The 22,014-nt window shown below is 35.7% G+C and overlaps 1 non-coding gene across 1 annotated transcript; it reads left to right on the top strand.

The window, feature by feature from the left end:
- The first annotated feature begins 15,791 nt into the window (after positions 1-15,791).
- Trnar-ccg (transfer RNA arginine (anticodon CCG)) lies at positions 15,792-15,864 on the top strand. Its single transcript has one exon. It is a non-coding gene; the product is annotated as a tRNA-Arg (tRNA).
- Positions 15,865-22,014: the final 6,150 nt, after the last annotated feature.

The raw sequence follows: 22,014 nt of genomic DNA, 5'->3' as shown, positions 1-22,014 counted from the left end.
AAGTAAATCGTTTCAGTTTTCGGTGGTGATACAGTAGGTGCATCAGATTTTTTGTAGGAATTTTTGACACCCCTAACACGAAACTGCGAATAAAATATAAAAATCTCGTAATTTCTCTGTTAAAAGTGGGTTATTTATTTTCTTTATGGATTATACTTCCCCCCCCCCAAAAAAATTAAAGTTGTTTTAAAAGTAATAGAAATATATTTTTTTTTAAACAGTAATGAATTTTCCGAACTCAATATTTTTCAATTTTTAAACTTTAAAAATCTATCAAAATTTTTCTATTGATTCTATTTTTACGATATTTTCAGGGTCAATGTGAAATTTTATGCTCTTTCCAATAAACCGAATATAATAGTTTAGACAAACTTTTTTTTTAATTCACGCCCCCCCTTTCAAGTGTCTATTAAAAAGTAAATAATTAATTTACTCACCGAAAAGTAAATAATTAATTTACTCACAAATTGAAGAGAAAAGGTCAATAAATAATATATTCAAATTTAAAACAACAAAAAGGTAGTGTTTTTTAGAATTTTACCTGTCAAGTTTGAAGTTTAAAACCTTTTTTTTTAAACCACGTTATTTGTTTTTTCTTTTTTTTTTTTAATGGAACCTTGGTCCTTGGTCCTTTAATGGAAAAAAAATTAGGGCTTGAATTACATTTTTCGAGGAGTTATAAGCTTGGAAAGAGAGGGGTCGAATAATTCACGCCTCCCATTTTGAAATGTTTATTAAAAAGTAAATAATTAATTTATGTACCAAAGTCTTATATATCACAAATTGAAGAGAAAAGGTCAATAAATAAGATATTCAAATTTAAAACAAAAAAAGTACTGTTTTTTAGAAATTTACCTGTAAAACACGTTGAAAAAATTAGGGCGTGAATTACATTTTTCGAGGAGTTATAAGCTTGGGGTGGAATTATTCACTATTTTCACGAAATTTCTGACACACCTAGTGATACACGAGTCATTTTTTTTCTTTTTAAATCATTACTATATATTAGATTCAATATATATATATATATATATATAAAGCTGAACGTCTGTGTGTGTGTGTGTGTCTGGTCACGAATAGGCTCCTATATGGTTGACTATTGTAGAAAACTGATCACATATAATGATAGAAGATGTATCGAGACACAGGAATGGGTATGCTTGATCTGGTAGAACGGTGGTTCATTAAAATTGTGGCGTTTGCGTTCGCGCCTGGTCCACAAAGTATGGAAATAAAAAAAAATTTAATGAAAAAAAAAAAATTTACAAGGGTTTTTGATATAGATGTACATAATAATACTTTGATAAGTATGTTTTAACTTAAATAGGGATGGTATGATAAAATTGTGGGGTCTGCGTCCGCGCCTGGCCTCCATAGAATGGAAATAGGCAAAAACTTTAATAAAGACTTTTCATATCTATCTGCGTAAGTATACTTTGATAATCATGTTTCAGTTTTAAGAAATATGGTATAATAATATTATGAGGTGTTCGTTCGAACCTGACCTCTATAGAATAAAAATATGTCACAAAGTTTTACAAGGTTTTTTAATATAGATCCACAGAATATTGTGATAAGTGTTTCAGTGTGAACAGGTATGGTATAATAAATTATGGGGTTTATATTATAAAATATGGGGTTTATCTATTTTATTTTTACTTTCATCATATTTTGCATTGGTTTTGATACCCTCAAATTCGAAGCTATCTCTTTACAACGCTTCCTTTTCATAACCTATCATACTTTAATAAATCAGAGTCCATTTTCTGTAGGCTGTTTTTGAACCCAGTCAACGATGTGTACTTTTGCTAGTATAACAATAAATACGAAATATGCGTTAATCAAAATATCATATTAAAACATATTTTACGACGGGGCAATGCCGGGCTGTCTGCTAGTATATATATATATATATATATATATATATATATATATATATATATATATATAAATGCAACTTTGCCTCTGTGTGTGTGTGTGTGTGAGAGAGAGAGAGAGAGAGAGAGAGAGAGAGAGTTATAGACTCTGAAACGACTGAACATATTTTCTTTAAAATTTCCAGAACATTAGTGTATAAGTCTGGGAGTGATCCTAGTTATTTTTTTCTCAGAATACCCCCGATAATTACCGATAATCGAAAACGTTATTTTAATTCATCTATTATCGGCAAACCCTTTTTTCTTTCTATGTCATCGTTAAGCAACAGCGACAAAACAACGAACCGTGAAAATTCTACTGTGGGTAAGTTGATAGCGTGTTTTTTTTTTTTTTTTTTTTTGCATGGCGAGGTCTGTAGGTTCAAACTCCGCACGTAAATTTATTTTTATTTTTTTAATTAACTGCAAAGAATTTTATAAGACTTGAAAATTTACGTGATTTTTTTTTTTTTGCATGGCGAGGTCTGTAGGTTCAAACTCCGCACGTAAATTTATTTTTATTTTTTTCATTAACTGCAAAGAATTTTATAAGACTTGAAAATTTACGTGATTTTTTTTTTTTTTTTTTTGCATGGCGAGGTCTGTAGGTTCAAACCCCGCACGTAAATGTCTTAATATTTTGTTTTTTTCGTTAACTGGAAAGATGTTTATATAAAATAATTTTATAAAAGAAACAGTACGTTCTCTAGAGTCCAATGTAGATTAACATATATTTTGGACTAAGTTACTGCATGGAGGCATATGGAGCCCCCCCCCCCGGAAATTTGACGGATTTCGATGACAATAAAAATATAGGAGTGTGAAATATTCATTGAATCCCGGGCAACGTCGGGTTTCCCTGCTAGTATATATATATATATATATATATATATATATATATATATATATATACATACACACACACACACACACACACACACACACATATATATATATATATATATATATATATATATATATATATATATATATTGGCGTCGATAATAGATAATCTTAATGTATTGTGAGACGTAAAGAGACTTGAGATAAGAAAATAAGCAAGTCTCGTTTTCGTGGAGGAATTTCAAATACACAGTGGGGAAATTACAGAGGGGAAAACTAAAGAAAACTAAATCCGACGTCTCTAAAGAGGACATAACACAAAACACAAAACAATCACAATTATTATTGCGTCTTCTCATTTATCACGGACGAAGCTCGTTTCAAAATGGCTCCGAACGTAAAAGATCCCTCAATATTCAGGCTGTATTGTTCGACGGATCTAAAAGGATACTACACCACCCGGAACCCCACCCGAAACAAAACAAAATAGAGAGAGTGAAAAAAAAAAAAACACACCCTGATTTGGTAACCGGATCCTACCAAGAACGTTGCAAAGTCGACGGATGTCGGGTTAGGTTAGTCAGCCGTGACAGTCAACGGGTACAAGAAGCCAGACTTTTTGACAGACCTAATTAGAAGAGATGCCGTGGTTTTCGACCACGTTTTTCCGAATTTATCAGATGCAAAAAGGGCGGCGCCCCATCAACGGGACCCCGCACTCGCCACCCCTCAGTAGCAGACTTCCATGCTTGCTGTACGAACAACAGATAAAAAAAAAAAAAAAAAAAAAAAATTTAAAGAGAAAATTTGACACGCGGATGTCGTTATTAGTCGCCTTCTTACTTTTTATCTGTTTATTTTTGGCGATTAAACGTTTTCGAAAAGTTTATCCTTCTTAAAAAGAGAATGGAATTTTGATACGAAAATTTAGCTGAAAAAAAAAAACACAAATAAGATATTTATCGTAGAAACTATCAGAATTCTTGGAGAAAAACACACAAAAAAAACAACAAAAAAAAACAGAAAAATTTAACAAAACATTAAAAACCTTCCGATATTATTGAGTTGCATCCATTTAAATTACGCGTTTTAAGTCGAAAAAATTTAAATTATATTTCTCTTAGTTTCTCTTAGTTAGTCTGTCCATTCCACTGACTTTATTCGGTTGAAATTTTGCAGGCGCCTTTGTTAGGATAAGGTGCAGGCAGCGAATTAAGTATTATGGTATTCGTTAATCGTTCGATACACAGTTAGGAATAAATAGGGATTAATATTAATGCAAAAACGAGCACACCTTTAATAATATTCAAATATCAATTTAGTATAAAACACCCATTCTTAGTCAACGGGTTATAACTTTTGCCAGTTTTTAACATGGTTAAACGTCTAGTCTTTTTTCAATTTTCTGCAGCCTCTTTCTTACAGAAGAGACATCGATTCTCCCCCTCTCTCTCCTCTCGTTATTTGCTTCACAGAAATAACCCTATCATGTGGCAGCGGTTCTGAGTATAGCTTTAAAAGACATCCAGTAGTGAGGCCCCTTTTTGGGAGGCTGTGGGTAATGTGGAGTTGATCCTTAATTTCCACTGCTCCCAGGTCCACTCTGATCCAGAATGGTAATACCTTTTAGGGCATCTGGTTTTATCAGATCAGGCTGTCTAAAGATACTGGCTTCTTGATATTGACGTTTTTTTCCCCTTTCCTTTTGCCAAATTTAATCATGTTCTACTAATCTAAAATAGGAACAACATTTTTCTTTTCTGCAAATGAATCAAACCAAATAGTATGAATAAATATATGAAAATATATAGAACTTGAAGCATAAAAACATTTGTTGTTTAATTACTAGATTCGGCATTAAATAACCCGAAAAGGTTTCATGTACAAAAAGTAAAAGTGACGTAATTGTCACGTGTGTTGTCTCGACTTTTAGTATTTCTGTTTCATAATTGGACACTGTCTTCTTACTAATCACGACCATCATTTTGCATGAATCGGACGATTATATTGTTGACATTGGTTTCCCCGATATTGTTCTAGAAAGACAACAGGCACTTACGAGAAGGTTGACAACGTTCTAAGTGAAAAAGATTTTTTGTGAAACGAATTGGATTCGAACACCAAGGTTGTCAGTCGATGTCGTTAACCACTGTTGGATTTATTTGCTTCCCCACTGAACAAATTAGGCACAAGGCCGTTTTTTAATGTGGAGAGAGAGGGAGGTGGGAGGGAAAAGGGGGACCAGCTCCCGAGAGGTGGGAAATGGGAGCTGGTTAAAGGTCAGGCATGTGGGGTTGCCCCCACATCTGGTCTTTGCTAGTCATAGCTAGTCATAGCTTGCAGTATCTGTCGGAACAGACTTTCGGAACACACTTTGATCGTGTCCCCCGTGCCGCCGAAGCGGGGGGGGGTGCCTTTCGGCCTGTGATGTCGTTGACCAGTGGACCACCGTCACCCCTCCCTCGCTTCTAATGATAATAGGCTCATCTGTAGCATAGATGGCGGCCCCGTAGAAGCGAATCATGTTGTGAATAATGAAATTCATTTCAGGGATAGTGGATGGATCAGTGTCCTTTCGTTTTCAAAGAAAGATAATGCCTGTGTTAAGGTTGGCCATAAGGTCTGTTATAGCTTGTGAAATAATTTCAATGTGATGTAGTCCTTTCTTGTACCACCAGTAATGAATGGAGTTTAGCAATCTGTTTCCGTTTCGTTAAAATAAAGCATCAGGATAAACAGTGGTAGCATGTGAAGCTTAACAAACGAAATTATTGTTTCAAACTTATGCGTAAAAATCAGACGAAAATGTTATGACAAAACTTACGTGATGCGAGATCAAATTTAAGGCGTTTCAAACATGTAAGTGTTCAGAATTAAGTGTGAGGCCAATACAAATCTAATCACATTAAACTTTAGAGCATATTTCAAACTTAAGTGTTTCGCAATGTATTACGAGATAAGACCTCTTTATTAAAGATTAGCTTTTTCAAGTCTTCTGCAACTCATTTTTAATCAAGCTCTGGTAATATGCTTGTACAATATTTACAGTATATATATATATATATATATATATATATATATATATATATATATATATATATATATATATGGTGGATTCTCTCATCGAAGACGATGAATGAGGGTTCAGTATGCAATCTTCAGCAGCTCCCAAGATCTGTGACACCACATGCGTAATTGCAATCCTGTAGACGTCCGGCACACTCCTCCGCAGATGGTGAACTTTCATATGTTCGGAGGTCAAAGATGCCTTCTCGAATGAACAGATAACCCTGCTTTGCTGCGTGCTCTGAAACCACAATGGCATACATATTCATTTTTAGGTGGATGTTTCTTGTGTTTTGCCTTCATATTTGCACGAAGGGTGTCCCTATGACAAAGGCGGTTATGTTCAAATTCTTTGGTCCCCAGGAAACACGTCTTCCTCCATTTTCTGCGATCCTCTGTCGCACTCTCCCAGGAACTCAGCGAAATTCCACAACGTTTCAGGTTGTCTTTTAGTTTATCTTTGTAACGAAGCAGGGGACGCCCTATTGGACGGACAGAATTTGTCAGTTGCCCATAAAAAAGTTTCTTAGGAACTCTTGAGTCATCCATTCTTACAAGATGACCCGACCACCGTATTTGTATCCTGATCAAAAATGATTTAATACCAGTGATTTCACATCTCTCCATTAATTCACTATTCGGAACACAATCCTGCCATCCAACATTGCAGATAAAACGCAGACATCTAATATGGAAGGAGTCAAGCTGATTTATATGCTTGCGGTACAAGGTTCACCATACAGAAGAGTAGGCAGAACAACAGATTTGTGGACTGCCACCTTTACTTTTAGAGACACATCGTGGCTGTTCCAGAGTCTGTGTCGCAACCTACCAAATGCCTCACTAGCTTTATTAATTCTACATTGGATGTCTTTTTCAAATTTAGCATCATCAGACACAATAGAGCCGAGGTATGTAAAAGAAGATACTGTTTTCAAAGCTTTACCATCAACATATACCACTGGTTGTGAAGAGGACGTAGTGTTTGGTTTTGGCTGGTGAATAAGTTCAGTCTTTTTTATGCTAATTGGAAGACCGAAGGCCTTACATGCACCAGAAAACCTGTTGAGGATGTTCTGCATGTCATCAAGACTATGGGTGACAAGAGCACAGTCATCAGTATAAAGGAGATCAAGAACAGTCTGCACAGAAGTCTTGGTTTTGGCCTTGAACCGTTGCTGGTTAAATAATCCTCCACTTGATCGATACTCAACACCTATGCCTCCTGAAGTGTTCCTGAAAGCTGTCTCAAGCATCACCGAAAAGAAAAGAGCAAATAGGATCGGAGCAAGGACACATCCTTGCTTAGTTCCATTTGACACTTCAAATGGTTCACTTTGTTCACAGCCAGATCGTACTGTCGCCACCATTCCTCAGTGAAAGGAGTCAATCACATTCAACATCTTGTCCGGAATACCAAGCCTCCTCAAAACAGTCCACAGGGCATCCCTACAGACGGTATCAAATGCCTTTGTGAGATCAACGAATGTGACAAACAAGTCCTTATTCTGCTCCCTCGCTTTCTCCTGCAGTTGCCGAAGGCTGAAGATCATGTCCACAGTACCTCTTCCTGCCCTAAAACCACACTGGGTTTCTGGGAGCACAGTTTTGCAGATTGAACCATTGAGTCTGTTTAGGATTACACGAGCTAGAATCTTACCAGCAACAGACAAAAGAGAAATTCCTCTATTGTTATCACACTCACACTTATTTCCTTTGTGCTTAAACAGGTGAATAATTGATGCGTCTTTGAACTGTTGTGGCACGGTACCAAGTTCCCATATTAATGAAAACAGGGCATTTAGTTTCCTGATTAACAGTTGGCTTCCACATTTGTATATTTCTGCAGGTATGCCGTCATCACCTGGAACCTTACCATTTGAAAGTTACTTCACAGCCCATTCAATCTCCGACATGGATGAAGTATCAGCAATCGCCTCGATGGTTGGCCTCTGAGGAATATCATCAATCACTCCTCGATCCACTGTCGATTCTTTGTTTAAAACATTTGTAAAGTGTTCAGCCCAGCGCTTAGTAATTTCTTTCTTATCAGTGAGGAGAATGCCATCCAAGGAAAATATTGGAGATGTCCCCCTTAAAATGGGACCAAACACCCCCTTGAGGTTTTGGTAGAATGATTTAAAATCGCACCTATCTGCCACATCTTGTAAGGCCTCAGCTTTCTGCTTCCACCAGTTTTGTTTCATTTTCCGGAGCCGAGATTGTGCCAACCTTTTTGGCCATTCTGAAAGCCTTGTGTTTCACTGAAGAATTTTTGTCAGTAATCCATACTTGATTGGTTTGATGCATGTTATTGAGCAGTGGGACGATAGTTGGATCATTTTCATCAAACCAATCTTGGTTTTTCCTTCGAACATATCCTAATGACTCTTTAGCAGAGTCATACACTGCAGTTTTAAACTCTCTCCAAGATGCCTCAATATCATTCCCACATACAACGGAGGACAGCTTTTCATCAGTAGCCTTTTGAAATGAGTGCATTATCTCCTTAACTTTCAACTTGCCTACATCAATTCTCTTGATGGAAAAATTACGTTGGTTTCGAACAGGGCGCTTGATTTTCATCCTGACTGTGAGCAGATCAATTTATGGTCTGACCAACATTTCCCGATGCTGTAAGAACGTGTAAGATTTATATCTTGTCTATCAGAACGACGTACAATGACATAATCAATGAGACGATAATGATTAGACCGGGGATGTTTCCAACTGGCTTTCTTGCAATTAGGCAGCTAAAACACTGTATTAGTGAGCAAAAGATCGAATTCACTGCAAAGAGACAATAAGAGAACACCATTTGAGTTGACTTTACCAATTCCATGTGAACCAATAACATTTCTCCAGAATTGTGTATCACTACCCACACGAGCATTTAAGTCACCCAAGACAAACAGCTTATCCTGTATACAAACCTTGTTGATTTGTTCGCGTAAAGAGGAGTAAAACCTCTCCTTTAGCTCATCAGATGAATTAAGTGTAGGTGCATAGCAACTCAAAAATGTGGCATATTTGTCCTTTCCTACTGCAATGCGCAAGGACATAAGTCTGTCATTTATACCAACGGGCAGGGACTCAAGATTTTTGGCAATATCAGTCCTGATGGAAAAACCAACACCAGATTCACGTTTCTCAGAACTTGGTTTTCCAATCCAATAAAAAGTGTATCCACCTTCAACTTCCTCTAGCTGTCCTGTATCAGCAAACCTAGTTTCAGAAAGAGCTGCAACAGAAATTCTATTATGCCTTAACACACGTGCTATGATAGCGGTTTTATGTTCAGAGTTCTTTTTGCTATCCTGGAGTGTTCTTACATTCCAAGTCGCAATGAACATATTCGTTCCATGTATTTTGTTTCTATTCTTAATTTGGGTGCAAATATTGGATGCCCAGACATCTGTACCTGATGACAGGGACATGAACAAGTAAACAATTTTTAGGTCACCTTTTATAGACCCCTCCCCATGAAGAGGAAAGCAGTGCCATCCTATAAAGGGCTGCTTTGTTATGAAAGGAGGACACGAGTCACACAATTACTTGCGGGTGTTGTGAAAAACGGCCATCTACCTTCCACCACCTATGTGCAATGTTCATGCTAGGAACTACCAGTGACATCCTTCACCTGTTCCCGTCACAATCCCATCATCGCCACAGGGTTTTATTAATTGATTATTAGTTAAAAAAAAAAAAAAAGAAAGCACATATCGATGTACCAAACCTTAGGCTTAAATGAGTGAAAATTGTTCACTGAACAACCGGCACTTTGATTTGTTTTAAGTGGTCATTGTTTGTGCTGAACAAAGCACACTCTCTCCATCGGATTAACATGGTCTGTACAGGTGCACACATGTGCCACACGTCAGATGATAAAACGATCGCAGGATTTTCTTGTAAGAGTGTTCGATCTCCTAGATCAGTTGTGAGCCAACACTAAAGGGCCTGATCCACCCTGGTAAGCTTTCTGTGCAGCTGGATACCATACCAGTTATTTCTTGGTCCTTGACTCTAACGGTTAGTTCAGTCTAGTGGACACATTGCATAGCGATGCTGTACCAACACCGTCCCCTCACAAGGTTTGGCAGGCCTGCTGAGACCAGTACCTAGGGTATAGCTCTTGGAGCATGCAAGTGAGAGATTTAGGAGATGAGTGAGGACCAGTGATATCTGTCCACCCTATTGGGTGCAGGAGCCAGAGACTCAAAGGTACTACCTCTACCTAGAGCCCCCCCTACATATATATATATATATATATATATATATATATATATATATAGACACACGAGTGTGTGTGCGTGTGTGCGTGCGTGTATAATTTTTTTTCATTTGTAGCGATAACTCTGTAACTTATACTAATATCATCTCCCCTCTGAGTCTTGCAGAGTTGCCTCCCATTACATGTGCCTCAGTTTCCTCCTTAGATGTGCATCATATCTCCTTTTTGTGGGACGGGGTCAGACATACATGTGTAATACTTTCATACAGACATAGCATACGTTAATAGGAAGGAAATTATGCTTCTATTTTATCTTTCCTATTCACGTGTGATTAATTCTTTCCGCCTAGTTTTATTTTTATATTTTAATATTTCAAGATTTTTATTTTTGCATTTTATATATATATATATATATATATATATATATATATATATGTATATATATATATATATATATATATATATATATATATATATATATATATATATCATTCACTTTTAATTCAAATGTTCTTACGCCAGTTTTTATCTACATATATTACATTTTGTATAATTCTGGATTTTCTCCGCTTCCGATAAGAAGTATTTATCTAAAGAGGTTTTGCTCTATTACTCTTTCCTTATTTATTTGTATATAATTTGATATATTTTACTATAATTTGATATATTTATAAATTTTATTCTTACTCTTTTATTTAATATATTTTACTGCTCCTCTTATCAGTGTTGAGCTTTCTCTATCTTTATAAGTTTGCTTTTCTAAATATATATTCTTTGATAACTTTATTATATAGAGATATAATATATATGTTGTTGTTTTTGTTGTTTGTTATTTATACATATAGAAATATTTGTTCATGTACTACGCCTGATCAACGTGATTGACTACGACAGGGTTCCAACCCTCGACTAAGGAGCCGGAAGTCGAGTGCATGATGAAACTATAAAGTAAAATGTTCTATATGTTTTCTTTGTGTACGCATTGAGCTTACCCTAATATGACTCTAACTTCATTTTATATTTAATTTATAAATTCGGTTTAGTTCCGTTCGTATTTTGCAGATGAATCGGAAAAACTACCCCCATAAAATTGCACACACAGTGTTTCTTCACTATAAAAATATTTTATAGATTTTCTTTTTTATAGTTAAACCATTTTTTTATATTCCATTTTGGGCAATGCCGGGATACGGGTCTTGCAAGTAGCCAGTAAAGTACAAATTAAAACGGGAAAATTAATGCGTTCTATATGTGTTTTGCAATGTACATGGATATATTCATACACGTAAATCAGATAAACGAATCAAAGTGTTAAATGATGTATAGAACAAAAAGCTTTTTTTTTTTTCATAAAAACAAAAATAAATAAATAAACAAAAAATAAAAATAAAAGATAAACATAGAAATCAGTCTGGAATGTATCCCTTTCGAACACCTGTATAGTAACTAAAAACCTTTGGTATCTTTACCGATACTTTGCGTGCAAAACCATCAATCATTTTATCAGTCTATTTTATGACAGATAGTTTCTACAATTCAAGGTGTTCATTTGTTTAGAGTGAGTCAAAAACACTCAACTAAACAAGCACGTAAAGAGGTGCTGCTTTTTTTTTTTATTCCTGATATGTCGACTGTTGCTGGGTAATTGAATACCAAAATCCTATAATTATTCACCTCATTTGCTAAACAGACACAAAGTCAGGTGTAAATTTGATGAAACTGCTTCTATGGAATATACTAAATTCGAACCTGGTACCTCCAGAGTTTCAATACGTACTGTTACCCACTTAGCTACCGTCACATAAAAATGCAAAAAGAAAAAAAAAATACAGAGTATAATTTTTGGGAACTAATGCCCACTTCTAGCTACGCTTCTAATCCGGACAAATGTTCAAGATCTTTTTGCTCCAGTCTAGTTTACGTAACAGACAACAAATGTCTCGCGTCATCAATTTGAGTGATATTTAAAAAAAATAAATTAGAAAACCATACCAATGCCATAACTTTTTTTTTTTTTTAAATAACATTTATTTTAAAACTAAGCGGAGAAATAATTTCTTATATCAAATGAATTTTTCTTTTCCCGTTTTTCTATTCGCGATGGAATGGAGACTTCTGAGATAAATGCAAGTTATATAAACTTGCAGCCAAAAATCTGGGACAGTTAGAGTTTTTTTCAATTTCTCCAAACCATTCGGGGGGGGGGGGTATTGCAACTAACTTACACGCATTTAACATATCTCTTATGTTAGTACACTGTATTAATTACACTTCATTATAAAGGATAGAGGACCTGGATATGACCTTAAACTATATCCGATAGTGAGGCTCAGCTTGCGGGCTTTGGGGAGTGTGTAGCCACCCTTTAATTGCCATTGCTTCCCGGTCTATACTGACATGAAGTGGTAGTAACTGTTAGGGTCCCAACTATGGGTTAAATAGAAACCGACTTGGAAAAAGAAACAAAACAAAACAAAAAAAGAACAAATATATTCTATTAAAAAATTTTCTTCAAAATCACTGGATTCAGCATTAAATAACCTGAAAAGGGTTGATATGCCGTAAAACAAAAACAAGCGACCAACAATCAAGATCAAAGTGTAGTATCTGTTCTTCAGATCTAAACTCCAATTTCAGTCAGTCATGTCAGTGGAGGGGAAATCCTTCACGACTGAGACAATTTTTATTTTTGTTCCTTTTCTCCACATTAAAAAAACGACCCTGGTGTCTAACTCTGTCCCGTGGGGAGGCATTGTAAATAGGAACAATAATAAAGGATAGAAAAAATGAGCATTTCAATTTTTTTTTTTAAATTAAAGTGGTCAAAACCGTGGGGTGAAGCAATGAAAATAATGTATTCTGGACTGTGCAGTCAGTTTTTCTACTTTTCTAAGTACGAAAATGTCGATGGTCCGAACCTTACCGTTCGTGTAACTGAAAGGAGTATAAAGATAGTCGAACCTCCTTCAGTCCCCCCTCCCCAACCACATACCGGTCGACCGCGCGGTTAAAATTAGCCCACTGGCCTTTTCGTACTGGGTGAGGTCCTCTATCACCGGCTCGATGGCTCGAAACCCCAACATTAAAAGAGTGATGTCATCGGCAAAGGACGATTGGGCGCAGCCGGTTCCACTATCATTATGACACCTAAAATTGATGCTTCCGTCAAAAAAACAAAACAAAACAAAGCAATTATTAAACTTCATGGGGAAACCATTCAATACGGAAGATAGCTGATAACTTGAAGCTGTCGAAAAGTACCGGTGGGAGATTTATAAAGGATTTCAAGAACACTGGGAAAATTCTACCACTGAAGAAAAATGGCAGACCTTGAGTAACTTCTACTAGACAAGATCGATTGATTAAGAAGATGGCACTGAACGATAAGTTTGTGACAGCTGCGAGCATTTCTCGTGAACTGATCATGTCATCCCAATACTTCGAAATTCTGAGTGTGAAAAACCTATTTTCATGTAGGAACGCAAGGCTAAGCATGCAATGGAATTTTTGAACGAGTAAAATGTGGATGTTTTGGATTGACCTCTTCAAAGTTCAGACCTAAACCCCATTGAAAATCTATGGTCTACTTTGGGGAACCGCGTGAGTGCAAGAAACTCTATCAATACTGAAGATTTGTGACTAAAACTTAAAGAAGAATGGGCGAAAGGTTCACGTGATGAATGTCGCTATCTCATTCAATCTTGCCGAAGAAGGTGATCCGCAGTTATAGAAAATAAAGGCTTGTTCACTAGATATTAAGTGTATGTCGACCAATTTTGTTATTTTGATGTTTCAATGTTATTATTTTTTTATTTATTTTCTTTATCCCTCGGTTTTGGCCATTTTAATTTTAAAAAAATTGAAATGCTCATAACTTTTTTCTATCCTTTATAATAAAGTGTAATTAATACAGTGTATCAACATAAGAGATGTTTTAAATGTGTGTAAGTTTAGTTGTAATCCCCACCCCCGAATGTTCGGGAGATTGAAAAAAAAAAAAAAAAAAAAACTGTCCCATATTTTTGGCCGCTGGGGTATATAAGAGTTGTTCAGCCTGCAACCGGTGATGATAGTTCTCCTTTATTTTCGGATTATATCTTACTAGCAAGCCGCTCGGCTCGGTCGTAAAATACGCTTAAATATATTTTGATTAATGCAGATTTCTTGCTTATTATTATACTAGACTACCCGTGACCCGTTGGGTCAGTATGTTATATTAGCTATGGAATTCATGTATGAGCGTGACACTTATGACGTAAAGAAAATAGGGTTTTTTTTGACATAACAGAAACATTTCTATGAAAGTATATTAAAATGAAAAAAGAATATAAATAGATTTCTATGAGTCGTTCTGTTTATTAAAATTGATTAGTTTTGAAAAAGAAAAATTACAGTTACTGAATTATAAGTGGTTGGCCATACTCATAGGTAAATGTACACGGAACAGATACCATAATACTTATTATAGTTAAATTCAAATTTTGATATATCTGCCCTTTTTTTATTTAGTTCATTTCTGAATTATGTTTAAGTTATTTTAAAGCACACTCTTCCCATGTTAAATAATAATTTCGAAATAATAGCGTTAATATTTCAGCGTCCCAATTGTTCTTTTTTTTTTTTTCAAGTTTAAATTATCCAAATAAACAATTGTTAATACTGTCTGTTTTTTTTTACATCGTTCATTTCTCTATTATGTTTGTTTAAGTTATTTTACACCCCACTCTTCCCATGTTAAATAATAATTTCGAAATAATAACGTTAATATTTCAGTGCGCAGGTCACATGCGCAACCGGATGTCGTAAACAGGAAAGAGGGTTACATATATCGTTACAAGGTCATTTGAGTTTTATAATTATATAGATAGATTATATCAAACCCAATATATAGCAATGACTTTAAAAGTAAAAATATAAGAATAAAAAAAATGACTATATATAGGTGTCGTCGGCAAATATACCCATCTCGGAGACAATTTCATCAGGTAAGTCATTTATGAATATCAGAAATAACAAAGGTCCAAAAATCGATCCTTGAGGCACACCTGCATTTATATCGAATTTTATTATTAACTTATTAAATTTTCGGTAAAATTGTGAGGTGACAGCGGTTATGTGGTTAAAGACACAGACTGGCAACCTGCTGAGCCGGGTTCGAATTTAGCTCGTTTTGCGGAAACACTTTCACGTCGAATGTTACTGGCCTTCATTCGATCCTTCTTGCACCTATCCGTAAGTGTTTTTTTTAATAAGAGTTCTAACAACAAAGATATCGGGGAAACCAATGCTAACAGTAGAATCCTCTGATGATTTATACGAAATAAATGAACGATAAATAAAATTTAGCTGTACTTTTGGAGGTGTTTCATGCCAGACTTGGAGCTGACTTAAAAGCAGTGGAGCCTTTTTTTGCCAGAAGAAATCGTTTATCTCGGACATAGGAAGTGAGCACTCCCTAGTACTGCATCTTCCTTCACAAGAAGTGTTTAGTTATTGACGATTGCCTGAGCCGCATCTACTAGGGAATGTCGGCAGGTCCAGTCTTGGTAATTTTTTAGATCCGACCTTCTCCAGCTTTGTCCCGTGTCTTGCTGCTGAGTGAAGCAAATAAACATATAACGAGAAAAATATCAATACATGCTAACAATAGTCGAACTGCATGTCTTTTTTATTAACGCGTTAGCTCAGAACAAATATCGATATTTATTGCAATGTAAAAGCATCCAGATATCGTTGACCCTGTGGCCTAATGGAGAAGGCGTCTGCCTCCGGAGCAGAAGATTGTGAGTTCGAGTCTCACCAGGGTCGGTCATAATTTTATCACAATAATGTTGAAATATCGATGATTAACGACATCTGGTTGGCAACTTCATGTACAAGGCTGAGAAGAATATAATGCAAGCTCTGAACTTCTAACTTGTTTAAAAATGTATATAACAAGCAGGTCGACCGGATTTATCCGGGCTTAGGATACGCTTAAATACGATATTTTAACTCATGCAGCATTCGTATTTATCATTATAAACCCTTTCTCTATTGATTTATGTACAATATATAATAGTGGCTGCCTGGCGTTGCCCGGTCGTAAAATATGCTTAAATACGATATTTTAATTAATGCAGATTTCGTATTTATTACTAATTACTAATTCGTATTTATTACTTATTATATTGTACCTAATTGTAGTACAGTAGAACCCCCGAATGCGGTGGCCCTAGGATACGTTTTTTTTCAAGTTATGATGTGGAATACGATGTTTTTCAGACCCCTGCTTATGGTATTAACCCCGCCTTACGGTATTATTTATAATGTTATTTGATTGTATACATGTGTATTATATAGTGTACTGTATTTTGTTACTGATTTTTAATACCGTATCGTGGGTTCTACTGTAATTCCAAAAAGTTAAAAATAATAAAAATATGACTTAGGTGCCATCAGCTAGAATCGAAACCAAAGCATCTAGCTTGCTAGCATTATTTGTTACCATCTGAGCTAACTCTATACGCATACGAAAACTTCAAAAAAAAAAAAAAATAACGCTGTTAACGGTATATATTTGCGCATGCATAGAAGTAGCACGTTTAGTTTACTTACACCTGCCAAGTTCCAATTTTTTCAATAATAATCCTTACCAGCTATTTTTTAGAGATAAACAACCAAATCAAATTTCTTAAACACGTCTAAATTCCTTATATAACAAGTTTCAAATCTGTAGGTCAAACATTCTGCTAGTAGTTTGATAGAGACTATTCCACATATAGACAGACAAACAAGGTCACTTTTATATATAGTACATATTATAAGAGACGTTTCATTAGTGATTCATCTGATGTCGCTAAGGCAGAAAAATCCCGATTTTAGAATGAAATTATGTCGTCCCGCCTTTTTTTTTATTATATTTTTTAAAATTACATTTTCACCCCAAACAAGGCACATTGCCACTTTGATGTAGGGGGCTACTATTAGGGACACAGGCTACAAGGGTACTAGGTGGGGATTTGGGCAGCAAGATGTCAGTTCACGTTACACTTGAACTTCTGCATGTCAGTACGGGGAACCAGGAACCCAGAAGGGAATTCCAAAGTCTAGCGGTTCTGGGGAAGAAACTACTGGAGTAGAAGGCTCTCTTACATTTAGGGATCTCTACTGTGAAGGGGGTGGGATTTTATTGCTTGTTGGATTTGTCGAGGGCATTTACATAGAGGATGCACAAGTTCTTGCAGTTTGTCAGAGCATTCACCGTTAAAGTACTTGTAGAACAGGCAGAGGGATGCTACATTTCGTCGATGGGACAGAGGTTGAAGCTTGGATGACAGTTCAGGACCTATTAGGTTGGCGACTCTCTTTTGAACCCTGGCTAGGAGTGAGAGACTAGTAGCAGATGCACCAGCCTAAATATGACAACAATACTCGAAACATGGGCGAATGGTGGCTTTATAGAGATACAGGATACTTTCAGGCGTTAGTAACTTTTTAGAACGGTAGAGAGAATCTACCTTTTTCGCAGCGGTGCTAGCAATGTTTTCAATGTAATTGTTTCAACTCATGTTTCCTGTGAACGTAAGGCCGAGGAGTTTAAAAGATGTACTTTCAGATAAAGAGTCTTTGGCCATCGCTATTGGTGGTAGAGAAGGTTTCTTGTTGTTATTGAAGGAAACACGTTTAGTCCTGGCAACATTGAATGTGACCATCCGTTTTTGTCCCCATTCCAATACAGATTGGAGGTCGTCCTCTAGTATTTCTGCCATTTCTTTAGATATGTGTTCATTTGTTTTCCTGTCGTGTCTGTTATAGGTCGTTGTGTCATCAGCATATATACCTATCTCATAGACAATTTTGTCAGGGAGATCATTTATGAATATTAGGAATAATAGAGGTCCAAGGATAGACCCCTGAGGCACTCTGGCGTTTATATCATATTGTTAGGCGTACGACTATCGAGGACAATCTGGATTTTTCTCTTATCTAAGAAGGATTTAATTATGTTAAGTATTCTATCAGTAATACAGTATGATTTGGGTTTCATGTCAAAAGCCTTAGATATATCTAGAGCTACCGCTCTACCCTCCCCTGCTTTGTCAAGTGAACGGTATATACTATCTTTCGCCATAATTCTTGAAAACTGGTGCCACAGAAACAGTTTTCCAGCAGGCAGGAAAGCAAGATTCATTAAGGCATTTGTTGTAAAGTTTGGAGAGAACTGGAGGTACTTCGGCGGAGCACTTTTTTAATAGCACAGCCGAGATGAGATCAGGTCCACATGCTTTTGAAGTGTCAAGTTTTTTTTATAATAGCATGCACCTGAGAAGGGGTGATTTTCAGATCGTCCAGTGTGGCGTCTGTAAACAAAGAAAGTCCGGGAAAGGGTGGTTAGCAGGGTCCAGTGTGGAGTTGGAGGCAAACCGACTGGCAAGCATGTTAGCCTTCTCGGTTGCTGAGCAAGCAACCTCATGAGTGTTGGATAGTGGGGGAATTGTTGATTGCCCATTATTAATTACACTGTTGTAGATTTTCCAAAAGTTACGGGTTCCTAATTTCTGTGCTTCGATGCATTTTTTTTTTTTTTGGTGGTTTCAGTAAATTCTCTCTTAGCTGTCGCTATTTCTTTCTTACAGTTACTTCTGGCTTCTATATAATTCTGTCTGTTTGAACTGGATTTATGTCAGTTAAATCTGCGGTACGCGTGCTGCCTTTGCGCGATGGCAGCTGCACATGTGGAAGTAAACCATTGGGGAGAGTGGGGCTTGCTATAAAATTTCCGCGTGAGAACATGTGCTTCAATTGCTGTTTCGAACCATTCAGTGGTCTCATTTGCGCACTATTCAGCAGGAAGTGAAAAGATCAGCATTCCCAAGTGGGCTGTGGACGTTCGTAACACAATCATCAGGAACTGTGGTCGGAAACAGATCTAAAAGTGATGCATTGTTCTTGCTGGTCAGGGAAACGGGTTGGAAACGTAACCATTTGTGATAGGGAATGTGTTATAGAGAAGCTATGGGTTGTGGTACCAGCTGCGTCTGTGTAAGAAATCCAAGACAATTGTTGTGGTGGACATTAAAGTCTCCAAATACATGCAATTGTGCGCTAGTGTCGAGGGAAAGTGCTGTATCTATGCTGTCAGAGACTTTGTTTATTAGGCTACATTCCTGAGTCGAGGGAGAGCGATAGAGAAAATAAAAGTAACTAACGTTATGTTGCATGTTAAGTCTAAAGCACATAAAACCGTACACTTTTAGATAAATACTAGCATATTGTATTTGAATTCATGCAGATTTCAAATTTTAGAAAAAAATATTTTTACACATAGATTATATATATATATGTATGTATGTATATATATATATATATATATATATATATACGTATGTATATATATATATATATGTATATATATATATGTATGTATGTATATATATATATATATATATATATATATACGTATGTATATATATATATATATGTATATATATATACATATATATATATATATATGTATGTATGGAATACTGTTGCCATATCTGGGCAGGAGCTGCCAAAAACAGCCTATCATGCCTTGACAGAGTACAAAATAGACTTCGTGGTTTAGTGGGGGATGCCCTTTTCTCTACCCTGCAACCTCTCTCCCACAGAGGAGACGTTGCGAGCCTATCCTTGTTTTATCGTTATTTTCATGGCAGGTGCCTGTCTGAACTCCAATCCCTGGTCCCCCCTCGCCAATCTTTCACGAAAAACACCCATCTAGCCGAATCCACTGTGAAAAATTTCCCCCACTCTATATCTGTGCCTAAATCAAAACGAGGATTCCATGAACAAAGCTTCTTTCTTAGAACTGCACGCCTGTGGAACTCTGTTCCGTCTGCCTGCTTCCCCCGGGCTACAACTTGCATGTCTTCAAGTCCAATGTTAACAAATTCCTAATGAACCGCCCCCCTAATTAAACACTTCATCAAATCTCCACACTAACGTAATTGTACTTGCAATAACCCTTATCCCTGAGTGGCTTCCGGGCCTTGATAAGTGGTGATCACTGTGTAAAATATATATATATATATATATATATATATATATATATATATATATATATATACTAGCAAAAGTACCCGTCGTTGATTGGGTTCAAAAACAGCCTACAGAAAATGGACTCTGATTTATTAAAGTATGATAGGTTATGAAAATGAAGGGTTGTAAAGAGATAGCTTCGGATTCAGGAGTATCAAAACCAAAGCAAAATATGATGAAAGTAAAAATAAAATAGATAAACCCCATCATTTATTATGCCATACCTGTTCACACTGAAACACTTATCACAATATTCTGTGGATCTATATTAAAAACCCTTCTTAAACTTTGTGACATATGTCCATTCTATGGAGGTCAGGCGCGAACGAACACCCCATAATTTTATTATACTATATTTCTTCAAACTGAAACATAATTATCAAAGTATACTTACGCAGATAGATATGAAAAGTCTTTATTAAAGTGTGCGCCTATTTTCATTCTATGGAAGCCAGCCGCGAACGCAGAAACCACAATTTTATTATAACATCCCTATTGAAGTTAAAATATCAAAGTATATGTACATCTATATCAAAAACATTTAAACGTTTTTTTTTTTTAAATTTTTAAATTTTTAATTTCCATACTTCGTGGACCAGACGCGAACGCAGACCCCACAATTTTAATGAACCACCGTTCTGCATGATCAGACATACCCATTCCTGTGTCTCGATACATCTTCTATCATTATATGTGATCAGTTTAAAATTTTTTTTTAAATAGTCAACCATATAGGAACCTATTCGTGACCACACACACACACACACATAGCTTTATATTATAGAAGATATATATATATATATATATATATATATATATATATATATATATATATATATATATATAAAGCTGTGTGTGTGTGTGTGTGTGTGTGTGTGTGTGTATATATATATAATTTGAGGTTGCTATTTTTCCAAAGTAAGGCAATCAGTGAAATATAATGAGATTAATACGAGAGTGCTAAATACGGAAAGAGAGCAAATTACATTTTCAATTTGTCTTTACATAAGCAGTAATTTTTTGCTACACAGTCATGACCATGTTTCGGTTTTCTAGTATTTAGTAACTAAAGACCGAAACATGCTCATAACTGTGTAGCAACAAATTATTGCGTATGTAAAGACAATCTGAATATATATATATATATATATATATATATATACGTTTTATTTTTTATTAGCGTATCTTTCTGTTAAGTTACATTATTGTTTCAGTTACCCGGCTGTTTTTTTGGCCGTCTGTAGCTTCCTGTAAAAGTCCGAGGAAGCTACAGACGGCCCAAAAAAACGGCTGGGTAGCTGAAACAATAATGTAACTTAAGAGAAAGATACGATAATAAAAAATAAACCCATATTTGCTCTACAACTGTATTGAGCACTTTCTTCAGTTTTTATTAATTACCATTTCTACTATATATATATATATATATATATATATATATATATATATATATATATATATATATATATATATAAACCGATTTTATTTAGGGATTCTTAAGTAGGACGACCCTTGGTGTAAATGTGGTATTATGGTGACTGAAGGCTATAAGTACAAGGATAACGATAGACCCACCTCCTCATTTTTGGATCGGCCTTGTGCCTAATTTTGTTTTGCAAACATTTGTTTTCAGAATCAAATATATAAATATAAGTGTAGTAGTATCTGTTCTAATTATACACTTAATTTAAAGCATTTAAAAAAAAAATTTCTTGCTGCCAGAGTGCCCCTTTTTGGGAGCCGATTTCTCCCAAATTAAAATTGACCTTGTGTCACATATTCCTCTCGCGGGGAAGCAATTAAATACCAGTAATAATCGGAAAAGTAGGGTTTTAATATAAATGTCAGAAAAACTCAACTTTATAATTATCTAGATAATATCAAAATTAAAAAAGT

Source organism: Euprymna scolopes, chromosome 29 (genome assembly GCF_053919585.1).
Source record: "Euprymna scolopes isolate OS-2025 chromosome 29, ASM5391958v1, whole genome shotgun sequence".
Classification (NCBI taxonomy): Eukaryota; Metazoa; Mollusca; class Cephalopoda; order Sepiida; family Sepiolidae; genus Euprymna; species Euprymna scolopes.
Note: the sequence above shows the minus strand (reverse complement) of the source record. Positions and strands in the feature narration are given on the sequence as shown.